Genomic DNA, 13,983 nt, shown 5'->3' with positions numbered 1-13,983 from the left:
CTTTGAGCGATGTATGGTAGAAATGTCTTAATTTCGAGCCGTGCTCCACTCAGTATAATCTGTTTGGCAGGTGCAATGAGCTGTCAGACCATTTAATTAATCATATGGAACTGAATACCGAACTGATTTTCACGCTGCAAAGGTCATGTAGCTATTAAACAGGATACATGCTTCGGTGTATTTTAATATTCATAGTGGGCTTAACAGTAATAGAATATTCTGATATATGATATAAAGTGACCAGACGTCCGAGATCAAATAGGAACATAACACCCCGAAAAAGGGGAAATAACGGGGACATTTCCAGTTTGATCAAATCAAATTTTTTCTATTTTAAATTAATACTATTACTTCTATTCAGAGTTTTTTCTGTATTTAGCCAGGGACAGGCAACCAAAAACGGGGACTGTACCTGAAGCCAGGGACGCGTCTGGTCACCCTATGACATGTGATGTAGGCTATGATAGGTATTTTGCAAATCACACACTATAAATATGATAGAGAAGCAGAAACAGATAGTGAGAGTAAAGTCAGATATTTTAATAATTTGAACCAATACACAATATATGATTAAATTATATTAGACTACTTGAAGCTTTTTATATTTGTCCCTCTGTCACACATACACACACAGACACTGTACTACATTCTTCTGCATCCATCTCCTCCTCTATATTTCTGCTCTTCCAACAGTGGATTGTGATCCCTTCACCCTGCTCTGTGGAGGTTGTTGCTGATGTCACAATGTTTTGGAGGTTTTCTTCACAGCTCTCATCATATTTCTGTCATCATCTGCTGTTGTTTTCCTTGGCCGACCTGTTGGACGTCTGTTGCTCAGTACACCAGTAGTTTCTTTCTTTTTCAGGACGTTCCAAATTGTTGTGCTTGCTATGCCCAATGTTTGTCCAGTGACTCTGGTCGATTTTCCTTCTTTGCTCAGCTTGACAGTGGCTTGCTTTTCTCCCATAGACAGCTCTCTGGTCTTCCTGTTGGTTTATCCTCTTTAACAGGAAATGCAGTCTTTATAGGTTTGAACCAAGGATGAAAACTTCGACTAGTCATGCAGAGCTATTTAATGTTGGACAATCAACCTAAAAGGCAACACCTGGGCAACAAGAAACATCTGTCAGTCACATGTTCCAGTACTTTTGCTCACTTGAAAAATGGATGGGTTCAAACAAACGGTGATATGTCCTGAGTTGTTTCACACATCTAGATGGGAATACCAGGAAATGAGAGCTGAAATTCTGAACTCTTGTCTTATACTCATCTTTTGATCTTTAACCCAAATGTCTTCAGTGAACAACAAAAACAAAGGATTTTGCCTTACCGTTCCAATACTTTAGGAGGGGACTGTATATATTAGATATTTAACGGCAGCAGGCCAACTGATCTGCCACTTAACATCATAATGCGCAAAACCCAACACAAAGGTTGATCTACGGTATTAGCCTAATATCGGTTCACACACAGGATTATCGCTGTACAGATTATTTTCCTGGCTGATTCCAGTTACTGATTTTTTAAAAGGTCTGACCTGACGATTCTAATTTTGGCCATTCCAATTTTATTTCGAAGATCTATAATTGACAGCATAAACAAAACTTTTGTATCCATTTATTGGAAAAATCTATTTTTATTAGGATCCCGATAAGCACCAGTATAAATGTTAGCTATTCTGACTGGTCTCATTTGTATGGTCATAATGAAACATTGATTATAAAATAACATTAGCATTTTTACTGGAAGGAGTTGAAAATAAATTGCACACCATTTTAATTCTACTTAATTCTCCAATTTATTTTTGTGTTTAATCACAAACTATTTGATGCACACTTCAACACCTGTCTGTCTGACTTTATTTGTCAGCAGTTTTATTTAAAAGAACTCGCCTTTAGTTTTTCACCCGCGATTCCGTTTTAACAGCAGCAGATGAGCCGCGTGTGGAGGACGCTTTGTTAATTACGGATAGAGACCACCATGGTATGAATGGCATCATCACCAACAGCTGTGTTCACTGTTGCTTTACCTGCTCCCTGCTTTACAATATCCACAGCGTCTCTTTCAGTGTGTTTCTCTGCAGATGTAGTGAGCGTTGAGTCTTCTTCACTCTTGTGAATAACTTCCACACACCTAAGACATGTTTTAGCCTGTGTGTGTGTGGCTGTGACCACGGAAGCCATATAGGGGGAAAAGTTAGGACAATTCCAAAGGGCCCCTGACTGACAGGGCCCCAAAAAGTAATTATAAACTAATATCAAATTATATTATATTAAACATTATATAAACCATCATTGAGTATAAATATATATCAAATATAATAATAAAATGAATGACATAGGGCCCAAAATCAGTGGCCCTTGCCCACCTGTAACTGTCATTGGCTGTTAAAGTCTTTGCAGTGTTGATAACGCACAGCCTAAGCAGTCCTTCAGAATGCTCTGTATTACATGTACATGCATACTGTATGTATTAGTGAGAGGGACGGGGGAGTATCAGGGTGGGAGGGAAAATCACAGTGTAAAATAGACTACACCACTGGATTCTTCCCTAATTACTGATAGGTGCTGTCCTGTGCTGATGATGATCGTGTGTGTAACAGGTTAATGACACTCAAATGGAGCAAACACACTGAGGTAACAGCTGCTTCTTAAACATGTCACAGCGTAACATATTTATTCACTAGCTGCTTTAAGATAGAAACATATAAGGCAGATAGAGAACATCAAACCTGTCACCTCTACATGCACATACACCTCTACATTTGGCTCTATCAAAGTAAAAGAAATCCATATTTGATGTTATTAGCACTTTAGCGCCCCCTGTTGACACTGTAGTTTTCTAAAAACTGATCAGTAATCCAAAACTGTATTACATATATACACACACAAAGATCTGTCTTTTTTTGTGCTGGCTAAATCCAGCAAATTCTTAAGTAGAATTTTACACATTTTCTTTTTTACAAGCCAGCTGATGTTATTGTACGCGTCATTCATCTGTGCAGACTATCCAGTAATCTCTTCAGTTCTGATTACAGATCTTAAACAGATAAAGCTTTCTTCTCACAGATCCATCGATGTTTCTCATCACACTTCACAGCTTTCCATTTCTTGGAAGGTGTCCCTCTGATAGAAATCACACAATGAGCTTCACCAGAAGGTGCTTTTGTCCAGTAGCTGAGGAAAGAACGTGATGGTTAGATCCCAGCTGACACATTTTATTATTCATGGTGTTTAGAAAATCATCTTACTCTTGAGTCTTTAGAATAGTTCCATTGATCCACGTCCAATTTCCAGCTTCAGCTCTCTGGCCAATCCAGTAGTCATAACTGCCCCAGTTAAAGTTGACATATTTCTGATATTCACAGAAAGACAATATCAGTTTATCATGTTTAACCACTGTACTGACAAAACACTCTGTGGCTTTAACTGTTTCTGACTTCATGCAGCTTCTTTTCTAAACCCTCTAAGGTGATGACGCATAGATTAGATGCTTGCCTTTGGTGTGGGAGACCTGGGTTCAATTCCCAATGTGCGACATCCACCATTGTGTCCCTGAGCAAGACACTTAACCTCTAGTTGCTCCAGAGGCGTGCGACCTCTGACTTGCATAGCAATTGTAAGTTGCTTTGGATAAAAGTGTTAGCTAAATGTAAATATTCCACACATTGATCTCCATCCTTTTTTATCATATACACAGAATCTCTAGTGTTATCAAGTTTGTCTGAGGTTCTCCTGTGCAGGAATATCACATTATAGGTTTTGATTAATAGAGTTCACATTTATCATGCATGAAAATTTCAAGTACATCCAGTGTGTTAAGAAATACATACATTTTTATTTAGTGTTTTCATTTTTGTATAATATATCATTTTCAATTACAATTAATTAGATCATCTCAGGGGGAGAAATAACAGTTTAAACTTTTAAAAATCAAAAGAACAAGGTTTACAGTGTACCAATGTTATATTTCACAGAGAAGAGAATGGTTTTTAGTTCTGCTTTGAAGTTGTGACAGTTGTTGTTTGGTTCGTGGTGAATGCTGAGTTGATGGTAAGTTTTCTACTTTAGTGGTTTTAAGCAGTTCTCACACTGCTGCAGGTCACCTTTCATCAACCGACAGTCATTTTTATCATAATCAAATAGATTTGCCCGTTTTGTTTGTTTATTAACAGAGAGACAGTTGTCAAATATTTAAACTCTGTACTTAAACACACTGTGGCCTACAGACTCAGTGTGTTCAGACAGAAAATACATTTTCATTTCATATAGGCTGTCATAAAAATGTTCAGTGTTCTCATTACCTTCTCCTTTTGATCAAGTTTAACAACCAGATCTGAAATCTTTCCTCTGCAGTTTTCTCGAGCTTCTTCCCAGGTTTTCTGACCAGAAACACCAGGGTTATTAATCGCATAGCAGCTGGATTCTGAGAGTGTCCAACCATCCTGACAAGCGTTACACTGTCTGTCTGAAACAACAGAGACAAACCAATAAACAACATTACTGCATTGTGATATTGTTATTAATATTGTCGGTTATTTTTTTACTTCATTAACGGGGATCTGAACATACTTTGGTTTTCTTTTGGGCAGTAGGCATCAATGCTCCACTGAGCTCGACTGACGTTGAGCTCATTCCTCTTTGTCTTCAGCTCCTGGTTTTCTGCAGACAGCTTGGTGTTTTGTGATGTCAGGTTCTGGTTTTCTGCAGACAGCTTGGTGTTTTGTGATGTCACGTTCTGGTTTTCTGCAGACAGCTTGGTGTTTTGTGATGTCAGGTTCTGGTTTTCTGCAGACAGCTTGGTGTTTTGTGATGTCAGGTTCTGGTTTTCTGCAGACAGGTTTGTGATGTTACTTTTTAAGACAGTATAGGCTTGTGTCAGGTTCTCCAACTGGACTGTCAGATTGTTGTGTTCCCTCCTCAAGTTTTCATTTTCTGAGCTGAGTTTGTTGTTCTGGTTTGTCAGGTTTCCATTGAGAGCCAGTAGAATCGTTTGGTTTTCTTTCAGCTGATTCTGCTCACTTTCATGGATAAATGTAACAACTGCAAATAGGAAATAAGCTTCTTGAGTGATAATAATGATGCAATTTTGTCTTTGTCACTTTCCCATTTTTGGAAGCTTTGTGTTACTTCAGGTTATTTAGACTTACGGAAGCTGTAGGTTCTTATCATGTTTCTTAAATTTATGAGATCAACAAATCCTCTGAAAAGACTAAATGTTTTCTGACTTCCTGAGCCCTTTGGTTCCTACTGACCCCTTAAATATTTGACATTGCCTAAAACAGCTGGGCACTGTAATTTTTCTCAGCTGCAATTGTGCACTAGCAGGCCTTTATGGTCTGCGTCTGTGGGACAGTGGCTGTGTTCATTGTTGTGAAGGAACATGTCACCCAGTGCAACACTGTGACTCGCTGAAGTGTTAATAGTTAATAGTTTATAGACAATTGTGGGTCTCTATGGCACAGCCAGATAAGATCTATCAGGCTTTGATACACAGATATATTTGTTTGTAGGATCAATTCAGTGTTTGTTTGGGGCTGATCATGGAATATGTTGACAGCAATTCATTTGACTAATTGTTTAATTCCTTTTATGCATATGTAACAGAGTTAAAAATGCACTTTAATAATTCTTATTTCCAAATGTGCATCTGTGGATTTTTTTAATGATTTTATTGAATATTTGTGAATTTTATCTCATTGAGTTATTTTTATTTATATTTATTTTTGCTATTTTTTCCTGTGGAAATGTCCATAGCTGCACACTACCCCTTTTGTACCTCCTGAGCTTCCGTAGTGCTCGTCTCCCTCAGTTGCGTCTTGCACCGCTGAGGGAAAGTTGTGTGGAAAAGTGCTGCTGGGTTTATGTATTGTTTTCTTTGGAAATTGAACCATTTACGTTAAAACTTTAAACACAAATTGTGCAATTTCAATATGGTTATGTCACGTAGCAGTTTTGTATTAGTGTGACCGTTAAAATACGTTTTATCAGTGTTTTCATTTTAACTTTCTAGCGCCAGTTTTACCACGGCAGGCGGGCCGTGTCATGTTACCTATGTAACCTGTCAGAGTTTTCAGCGTCTTGTCACTTGAGTAAATGCTGTATTTTTGTATGTTTAGGAAGCAGAGGTAATGTAAGAGGAGGCCAGGGGGCAATTGATGTGTGCATTGTGTTCTGCAGATGTGCGAGCCAATAAATTGTGGAAAAGAAGTGATCTGAAGAGTCATCCTTCACACACCCGACCACACCCGTTACACATACATGTCTGTTTTCCACTAATGCTGTCACCAGTCTTCCTCTGCTGTGTTGTGGCTTCTGGTTGTATATGAAAGATATATTCAATCAACTCAACTTGTTTTTCAAATTTGTCTATGATGCAGACAAACCCAAGAGTTGGCGGCTTGATGCTTTCTGAGATGCTGCACTGTACAAATAAAGTAAATGGTTTGCACATTGTTAAAAATATAAATCACATAAACAAGAACAGTCGTATTACTTACTGTCTATTGTCTACATTGTGTCGAGAAATGAACTTTGTTCGTAACAGATTTAGACTAGAGGCAGAAATCTATAGGTAAAACAACCTGTAATAGATCCTCTGGTTATGGTTATAGTAATGTTACAGAGGAAAACTGGTGCTGTTATTCTTCGAGGTGTGTCTCATGTCTGAGTCTGAGGTACTGCATAGACTACCTGTTTTGTATACTTACTGTAGACACAGACTGCTATGATGCCCAACAGCAAAATGACACAAAGAATCCCCAAACAACAAGCCACCTGCTGATAGCAGCGACCTCTGCTGTTTTGTTTTCTTGTCTGGCAAAAGTCCTGCTGAGAACAAACAACACATATAAGTATATGGCTACAGCAGTCTGAGTTAACCAAATCAAGAGGGTATTTTTTCAGTAGTCGAAGTTACAGTATTTCTACACCAAACTCTTAAACTTTGGTGTAAAAAGACTTAAAAAGTCAGTAAGTAAAAGACAGTAAAGATACCCACTTGATTTGACTAACTCAGACTGCTAAAAGCTTCAGATGAACTTTGGAACACATTTCTATACAGAACAAAGACTTTACATTTTGTCTCCCATCTCTTACAGTCGAAGCACATTACAAAGGAAATTATTACAGGCAGCAAAACATGTTTCAGTATTCACATGGGCACCTTGTTTAATGATGGACTTTAAAATGTGTGAACCTGTTCTTTAAGAAAAGTGCTTTTTGTCATTGTGCTAAAAGTAGCATTAGAAGCAGTAATAGAAGAATTGGTGGCAGTTGTAACAGCAGAATTTCTGTAGTTTTAGTGGCTGTAAAATAAATGTTGCAGTTGAAGCACTTGTCAAACACTTGGCAAAATACAAATCAGAAATTCTCTAAATATAAATTCCCTACTATGGCTTAAACTCCAAAAACAATGGATCCTACACTTCCCATAATTCAAGGTGATTTTATCTTTTCACTAGAGCTTCCCTGCCTGTGAAACAGCAACATCTTTTTGAACTCCACACCCCCAGTTTGTAAGTCTTTGTTAAAATTAGCAGTCTCTAAGTTAAACTGAAGGCATCATCAGGTTATTAACAAAGCTCCTACTGTTTTCACAGGCTGAGCAGTACTCCTCATGACCCCCCTATTAGTTCCCTTTTAATGGTTGTAATAACGGTAAATGTGAGGTAGTATTTGTAGCAGTAATAGTAGTATTAATAGATATACTCTACTGAATGCTGTGTACATTTTTCTTTACAACTTACTGTTTGTGTCAGCAGTCTTTTCGGTTGTTTTGCTTCGCACCTTCACATCACTGTACACAGTTTCCTCCTCATTATTAGCTGAAAGGTTGAAGAACACAATCTTGTGGTTAATTTCTGTATAGTGTCTAAATTGTAAAGGCTTTTGGAGGCTTATTTTAACATTTGAATTTATTGCTATTGTCCCAGTATCTTCTGTTAGAATGAGAAATAATTCAGTGTTTTCCCAGAACTGTATTCTGTGTAGACCTTCACAGGGCAGCTAAAACCCAAATTAACCAACTCTCACATTTAGCGGATCATGAAAGGGGAAACTCTGCATTTTATGGGAAACATTTTTAAAATAACCAGTTCATTACGAATGCTTCTGCCTGGTTTTAGACAGCTGTGGTCAGTGGAATCTCCAGTGTGGGTTACACAAATGGGCACTATCAAACAAAAGCAAACTAAAACCCATCCGTTTACATCCAATATCTTCAATATGTATATGACAATAGATGTTTTGGAGTAGCAGATTACAGCAACTGAGGTTAGGGCCAATCCACTGGATTACAGTTAGTAAAAGATTCAAATTTTAAAGTAAATATTAATTCAGAAGACACAATCATTCTAAACAGTTTAACATTTACAGAGAACAGTTCACCACAATCAGTAGCGGCCTGGCCATCTGGAGAACCGTGACAGTGGGCCGCCTTCCTCAGCTTAAATTTTTGTACTAATAACGAAAAAGGTGGCAGAAGGTTGAGCAACACGGGCCAAACCCCCCACTCTTCTTGCCTGTTGGTCTATTCCATATGAACGTCAATGCAGCCCTTAGCCCCACCCCATCCATCCACCTCACTCACACCACAGTGACTCTGACAGCTGGAAAACAAGCTACAACTGAAAATGGAAAAACAGAGTTTAACTGAAATGCAAGTAAATGTACAAAAGTAACTGACTAGTTCTGTAGTAGTAGGTCCACAGACGCTAAGACCGGGAAGAGGAAGATGCCACAACCCGGTTCATGGGTGAAAGATTAAACAGAGAGGACATCGAAGCCACAGATAGTGTCATGGGGGGGGTGGCTGCGTGAAGACTGAGGTGCAGACTAAAAGGCGAGGATGCAGTTCAAAAAGATATATTAACTCAAAAAACCAAACTGAAACAAGCTTATGTGGAAGCACAAGGTAAAGTCCAAACTGAGGTAAATCCAACAAACACAAGGTAATCCAAAGATCCAGGGAACATTGACAACAGAGGATGTGACAAAGACTGAACAAAACTAAGGGCTTAAATACACAGGCAAATGAGCAAGGAGGGAAGCACAGCTGAAACACATCAGGTACTCAAACAACAGGAAGCAAAGCTAGACAAGGACACATGAGTACTGAATACTACAAAGTAAAACAGAAGTAAAGTACACGGGAACACACTAGAACTGAGGCAAAGAACTAAAATGCAGGACTAAGACCTAAGATAAGAGACAAGACAGATACGAAGTAAACTTAAACATGCAAATGAGTAAAATAATAAACAAGGCTACACAGAGAAACACAGAACCACAAACAGACTTAAACAGGATCAACAAAACAAAGAGCAAACATGGGCAAAACAGTAGAACACAAGACATAGAACCAAAACAATACCAGAATCCTTAACTCATAACAGATGGTGCAGCTGAACAGTACAGTGTTCCCATACACTGATTTATTTGGGGTGGCCTGCGACAATATCAACGCTGACCGCCACATATTTATTTTCAATTGTTTTTACTAGGCCTATTAAAAATCTTTACAGAGCTGCGCGCATGTATTTGCTTATCTCTGTTCACTGCACAAATCTCTCCAACACAACGCTGTCAATGCTGGAGACTCACCACTTTTCAACACAAAGCGACAGACGTTTGCAGGCACGCAGTAACATCACAGTTAATATCGTGGGACATTTATGCAGCAAAACAAACAAAAATAGTTTAAAACTAGACAGGTCAGAAACTCTGCAGAGGAAACAGAATTCCCCTTTTAGCGTCTGAAATGTTTGCTCTGATGGAGCTCAGGATTGATCAGGAGGACGGCTGCTTTACTCCAGACTGTGTCTCTGTATGAACCTGGACTGTGTACGAGACCTTTTGGATGTGTTGAAAAACACAGCATATTATTTAACATTAGATCCTGATGATCCTGTCAGCTTGTCGGGAGATTTAAATATGAAGTTATGCTGCTGTGGCTCGTGCGTAAATGCGCACGGCGTCTCTCTTCATGGGGAGACGCTTCACCCCGTTTCACACAACCTGAAATTTGCTAAACGTATTTATTGCGCGCACAATGTTGTCATGTGTTTCCCCAGGTCTGGACACTAACCATCGATGGGGGAACAGTTTTTCAACTTGAGGGTTGCAATAGTGTCATTTCCACTGGGAACATGCAAGCATTTGCTAAAAGTTCTCTGAAAATTAGCTTGCAACAACAAATGTTAGGCTAAATAACTAACAAATTCTATGAGAACTACTTGCACAATAGAAAAGCATGAAATGCAATGTAAATATAGAAGAAACAGATCTGCCTTGTCCAACAAAAGTAACTTAGGTTAAAAAAACAAGCAACTGATTACTGCATTATATTCAACAATATTTTTATATTCTGATTTGTAACCGGCCACATGTATTTTTTTTCCTTCATATAAATAAATACATTTTCCCATTAATGGTGCAGAAAATGTCTCCAGAATGCAGGAAATTAAGAGTTTAATGGTCAAAATTTTCTGGGGAGGATCTCCAGACCCCCCAATCAAATACCCTATTTCATCAATGAATATTTTTTCAAAATAGCATTGGAGTATCTTGTTGTCTTCATGTTTTGTCACACAACTAATATGAGGCCTTAAATGTTCCCACCACTTCAGCTGCGTCCACATGGTCCTAAAGCCTTTATTTAAGTTGAGCTTGTTATCAATGTTTTAATTCAAATTTGTTTTATTAATAGGCTATAGACTGAATATAATTATGGAGGTCTGGACCTCAGTGACCTCATAGCTGGTTATGGCCATGCCTTTTAAAAGTAGTAGCCTACTGCCATAGTGATCAATGGCTGTGATGCTGCTGGGTGGTTTATTAGAGGCTGGTCCTGTTTGTACGTGCCTGTATTAGCAGGGTGGCCGTGGTGGAGTATAAGGTGGATCGTTTTGGTGGCCCGGTCTGGATCAAAGTCCAGCGCTATTTTTGCTCACAGTCTGTCCAAAATTTCCAAAATGTCATGCTGCTCATTCTTTCTGTGGATACATCAACTTATTTTGCCAATATAGTAAATGGGGCCCCAATTTTTAACGTTTTCATGGTTGCACAACAAATGTTACTAACAGGATAGTAAAATATTACTTTAATATTATTTCATATTCTGATCATTACAATTTCCACTTGTATATATTGTCCAGTTTTAAGTAAGAAGTCACATTATGATGATGATCACATTCAGGTCAGCCACCTAGAACAACCAGCTGGGCCGTGTGGGGGCCCAGGTAGATTGATGTGTAAACAAGGTACAGTATCTGATCCATATCAATGACATGATGGGTTTTGAGAAATCTTTCTTGATTTAAAAAATAAATGCATTAAAAAAACTGAACTTACCTTCAGGTGGGGAACGCTTGTTAGTTTTGAATACAACTGAAGCGTAGCTGACCTCCTCCTCCGCCATCGCTACAGTCCTTCTGTTGAGTTCTATCTGACTTGTAGACAGAATAACCACAGTTGTTAAACCACAGAGCATCGTCTTGGGGAACTGCTTGTTTCCTTTTTTTAGCTGGGTCTGTCACTCACAGCCTTATATAAGCAACTTCCGTTTTTAGTTGAGAAAGAAAAAAATATAAAACCGTATGAGAAAAACACTTCGCAAATATTTCCCAAATATACCCCGAATTCAGACACACAGAAACTCTCCTATTTACTGGGAGAAATGCCAGAATGCCAAATCATTGCAGCAAAATATCTCCTCATGCCACAAACTGAGGACAACCAGTGGAAACTCAGAATAGACTGATAAATATTATAAATAATTGTACTATAAAATTTTAAATTATTATTATTATTTTCATTTTTGTCATTTCAGTAATTGTTCCTTTATTTGTTTTTTGTTTTTTAATTTCACATTTGACACTGATTTTTTAGTTGTTTTTGTTTGTTCATCAGAGACCTCTGATGTTTTACCTGGAATCTGCTGCTACTCTCCCAATTTTGGGGTCACAGCCCCCAGTGCTCCGATTACCACTGGCACCACTGTTGCTCTTACTTTCCACATCTTTTCTAGCTCCTCTTTCAGCCCTTGGTATTTCTCAAGCTTCTCGTGTTCCTTCTTCTTGATGTTGCTGTCGCTTGGGATTGCCACATCTATCACCACAGCCTTCTTCTGCTGTTTGTCGATCAACATGATGTCTGGTTGGTCAGCCATCACCAGTTTGTCAGTCTGGATCTTGAAGTCCCAGTGCACCTGGGGTCCTGCCTGGTGTGGTAGACCCCGGCCTCTATTGATCTTGTACTGAGTGCCTGTTCTAGTACCATCACGATTAGTGCTTCTGTGCTGTCCTTCAGTCCAGCCTTTTCCAGCCACTGGTAGGATTTCTTGATTTCGGCCACTTCTTCTATTTGTCTGTGGAACATGCCGTGCAGCGGCTTGTCTCTCCATGAAGGTTCTTCATCTTCCTTGTCCTTACCCTCGGGTTTCTGCTGCCTGAGGTATTCACTAAGCCCTTCATCTTTGGGGTCATCTTCCTGCTGTACTCCTGGATCTTTGTTGTTTCATCCTGGACAGTGGTCTTGACACTCACTAGCCCTCAGCCTCCCTCATATTTGTGGTGAAACCCTCCATGCATTGTGAGGAGCTTTTTTGTCTTGATGTCAGTAGCCTCTATCTCCTCCTTTGGCCAGTTTATTATACCAGTGGGGTATCTGATGACTGGCAGGGCATGCAGGGTATGTGTTGATGGCTCGGATCTTGTTTTTCCCATTCAGCTGACTTTTAAGGAACTGCCATAATTTTTGCAGGTATTGGGCTGTGGCGGACTTCCTTCCTGCCTCCTCATGGTTTCTGTTAGCCTGCGGCACCCCAAGGTATTTGTAGCTGTCCTGAACATCTGCAATGTGGCCTTCTGGTAGTTCAATCCCCTTGGTTCTGATCATCTTCGCTCTTTTTGATACCATGCGACCACACTTGTCCAGTCCGAACAACATTCCAATGTCATCGCTGTAGATCCTGGTAGTGTGGATCAGTGAGTCGATGTCTTGCTCATTTCTGTCATACAGCTTGATGTCATCCATGTAGAGCAGGTGACTGATGGTTGTTCCACTTCGGAACCGGTATCCGTAGCCAGTCTTTGTGATGATCTGGCTGAGGGGGTTCAGGCCTATGCAGAACAGCAGCGGTGATAGATCACCTTGGTATATGCCGCACTTGATGGTGACTTGTGCAATTGGCTTTGAGTTGGCTTCCAGACTTGTTTTCCACAGCCCCATTGAGTTCTGGATGAAGGCTATTAGTGTCCTGTTGATTTTGTACATTTCCAAGCATTCTAGTATCCATGTATGTGGCATTGAGTCGTAAGCTTTCTTGTAGTCAATCCAGGCGGTGAACAGATTGGTCTGCCTGGTCTTGGTGCTTGGCTCCTCTGGTAATACTGCCCATTCCCTTCTGGGCCCTGTCCATGTATTGAGCCATGAGCCTACTCATCTTAGCCGCTATGATGCCTGACAGGAGCTTCCATGTTGTGCAGAGGCAGGTTATTGGCCGGTAGTTGGATGGGATTGTTCCCTTCTGGGGGTCCTTCATGATCAGGACTGTCCATCCTTGGGTTAACCATTCTGGGTGGGTCCCATCCATCAGCAGTTGGTTCATTTGTGCTGCCAGACGTTTATGGAGTGCAGTTAGTTTCTTCAGCCAGTAGATGTGGATTATGTCAGGGCCTGGTGCTGTCAAGCTCTTCATACCTGCCACTCTTTCTTGGATGTCTGCCGTTGTAATGGTTACTGGATCTTGTTCTGGGAGATTACTGTGATCTGTTCTTAGATCCACTAGCCACTGAGCATTGGTGTTGTGGGATGCTTCTTTGTCCCATATGTTCTTCCAGTACTGTTCAGATTCCTGGGTGGATCTGATCTTGTGTTATTACCCTGCCACTGAGAGTACACTTTGGATGGTTCGGTGGGGAACATCCAGTTTATTCTCCTGGCTTCTGCTTCTCCCTTGTATCTTTTTAGGTGGGTAGCCAGA

General features: G+C 39.8%; 1 protein-coding gene and 1 long non-coding RNA gene across 8 annotated transcripts in view; both read right to left on the bottom strand.

Moving 5' to 3' along the window:
- Nucleotides 1-13,983, bottom strand: part of LOC119896965 (C-type lectin domain family 4 member G-like) — a 317,840-nt gene that overhangs the window by 273,802 nt on the left and 30,055 nt on the right. The window lies entirely within an intron of this gene.
- On the bottom strand, nt 2,648-11,511 carry LOC119896986. 2 transcript variants are annotated; one of them, XR_005443331.1, is made up of 7 exons: nt 11,352-11,511; nt 7,748-7,825; nt 6,710-6,830; nt 4,572-4,829; nt 4,304-4,467; nt 3,251-3,354; nt 2,648-3,176 (listed from the first exon to the last, which is right to left on the bottom strand). It is a non-coding gene; the product is annotated as an uncharacterized LOC119896986 (long non-coding RNA). The 2 variants fall into 2 exon arrangements; XR_005443332.1 differs by having other exon boundaries at nt 6,710-6,827.

Source organism: Micropterus salmoides, unplaced genomic scaffold (genome assembly GCF_014851395.1).
Source record: "Micropterus salmoides isolate LMB-PRFRI ecotype aquatic unplaced genomic scaffold, ASM1485139v1 Ms_hic_scaffold_11, whole genome shotgun sequence".
Lineage (NCBI taxonomy): Eukaryota > Metazoa > Chordata > Actinopteri > Centrarchiformes > Centrarchidae > Micropterus > Micropterus salmoides.
Note: the sequence above shows the minus strand (reverse complement) of the source record. Positions and strands in the feature narration are given on the sequence as shown.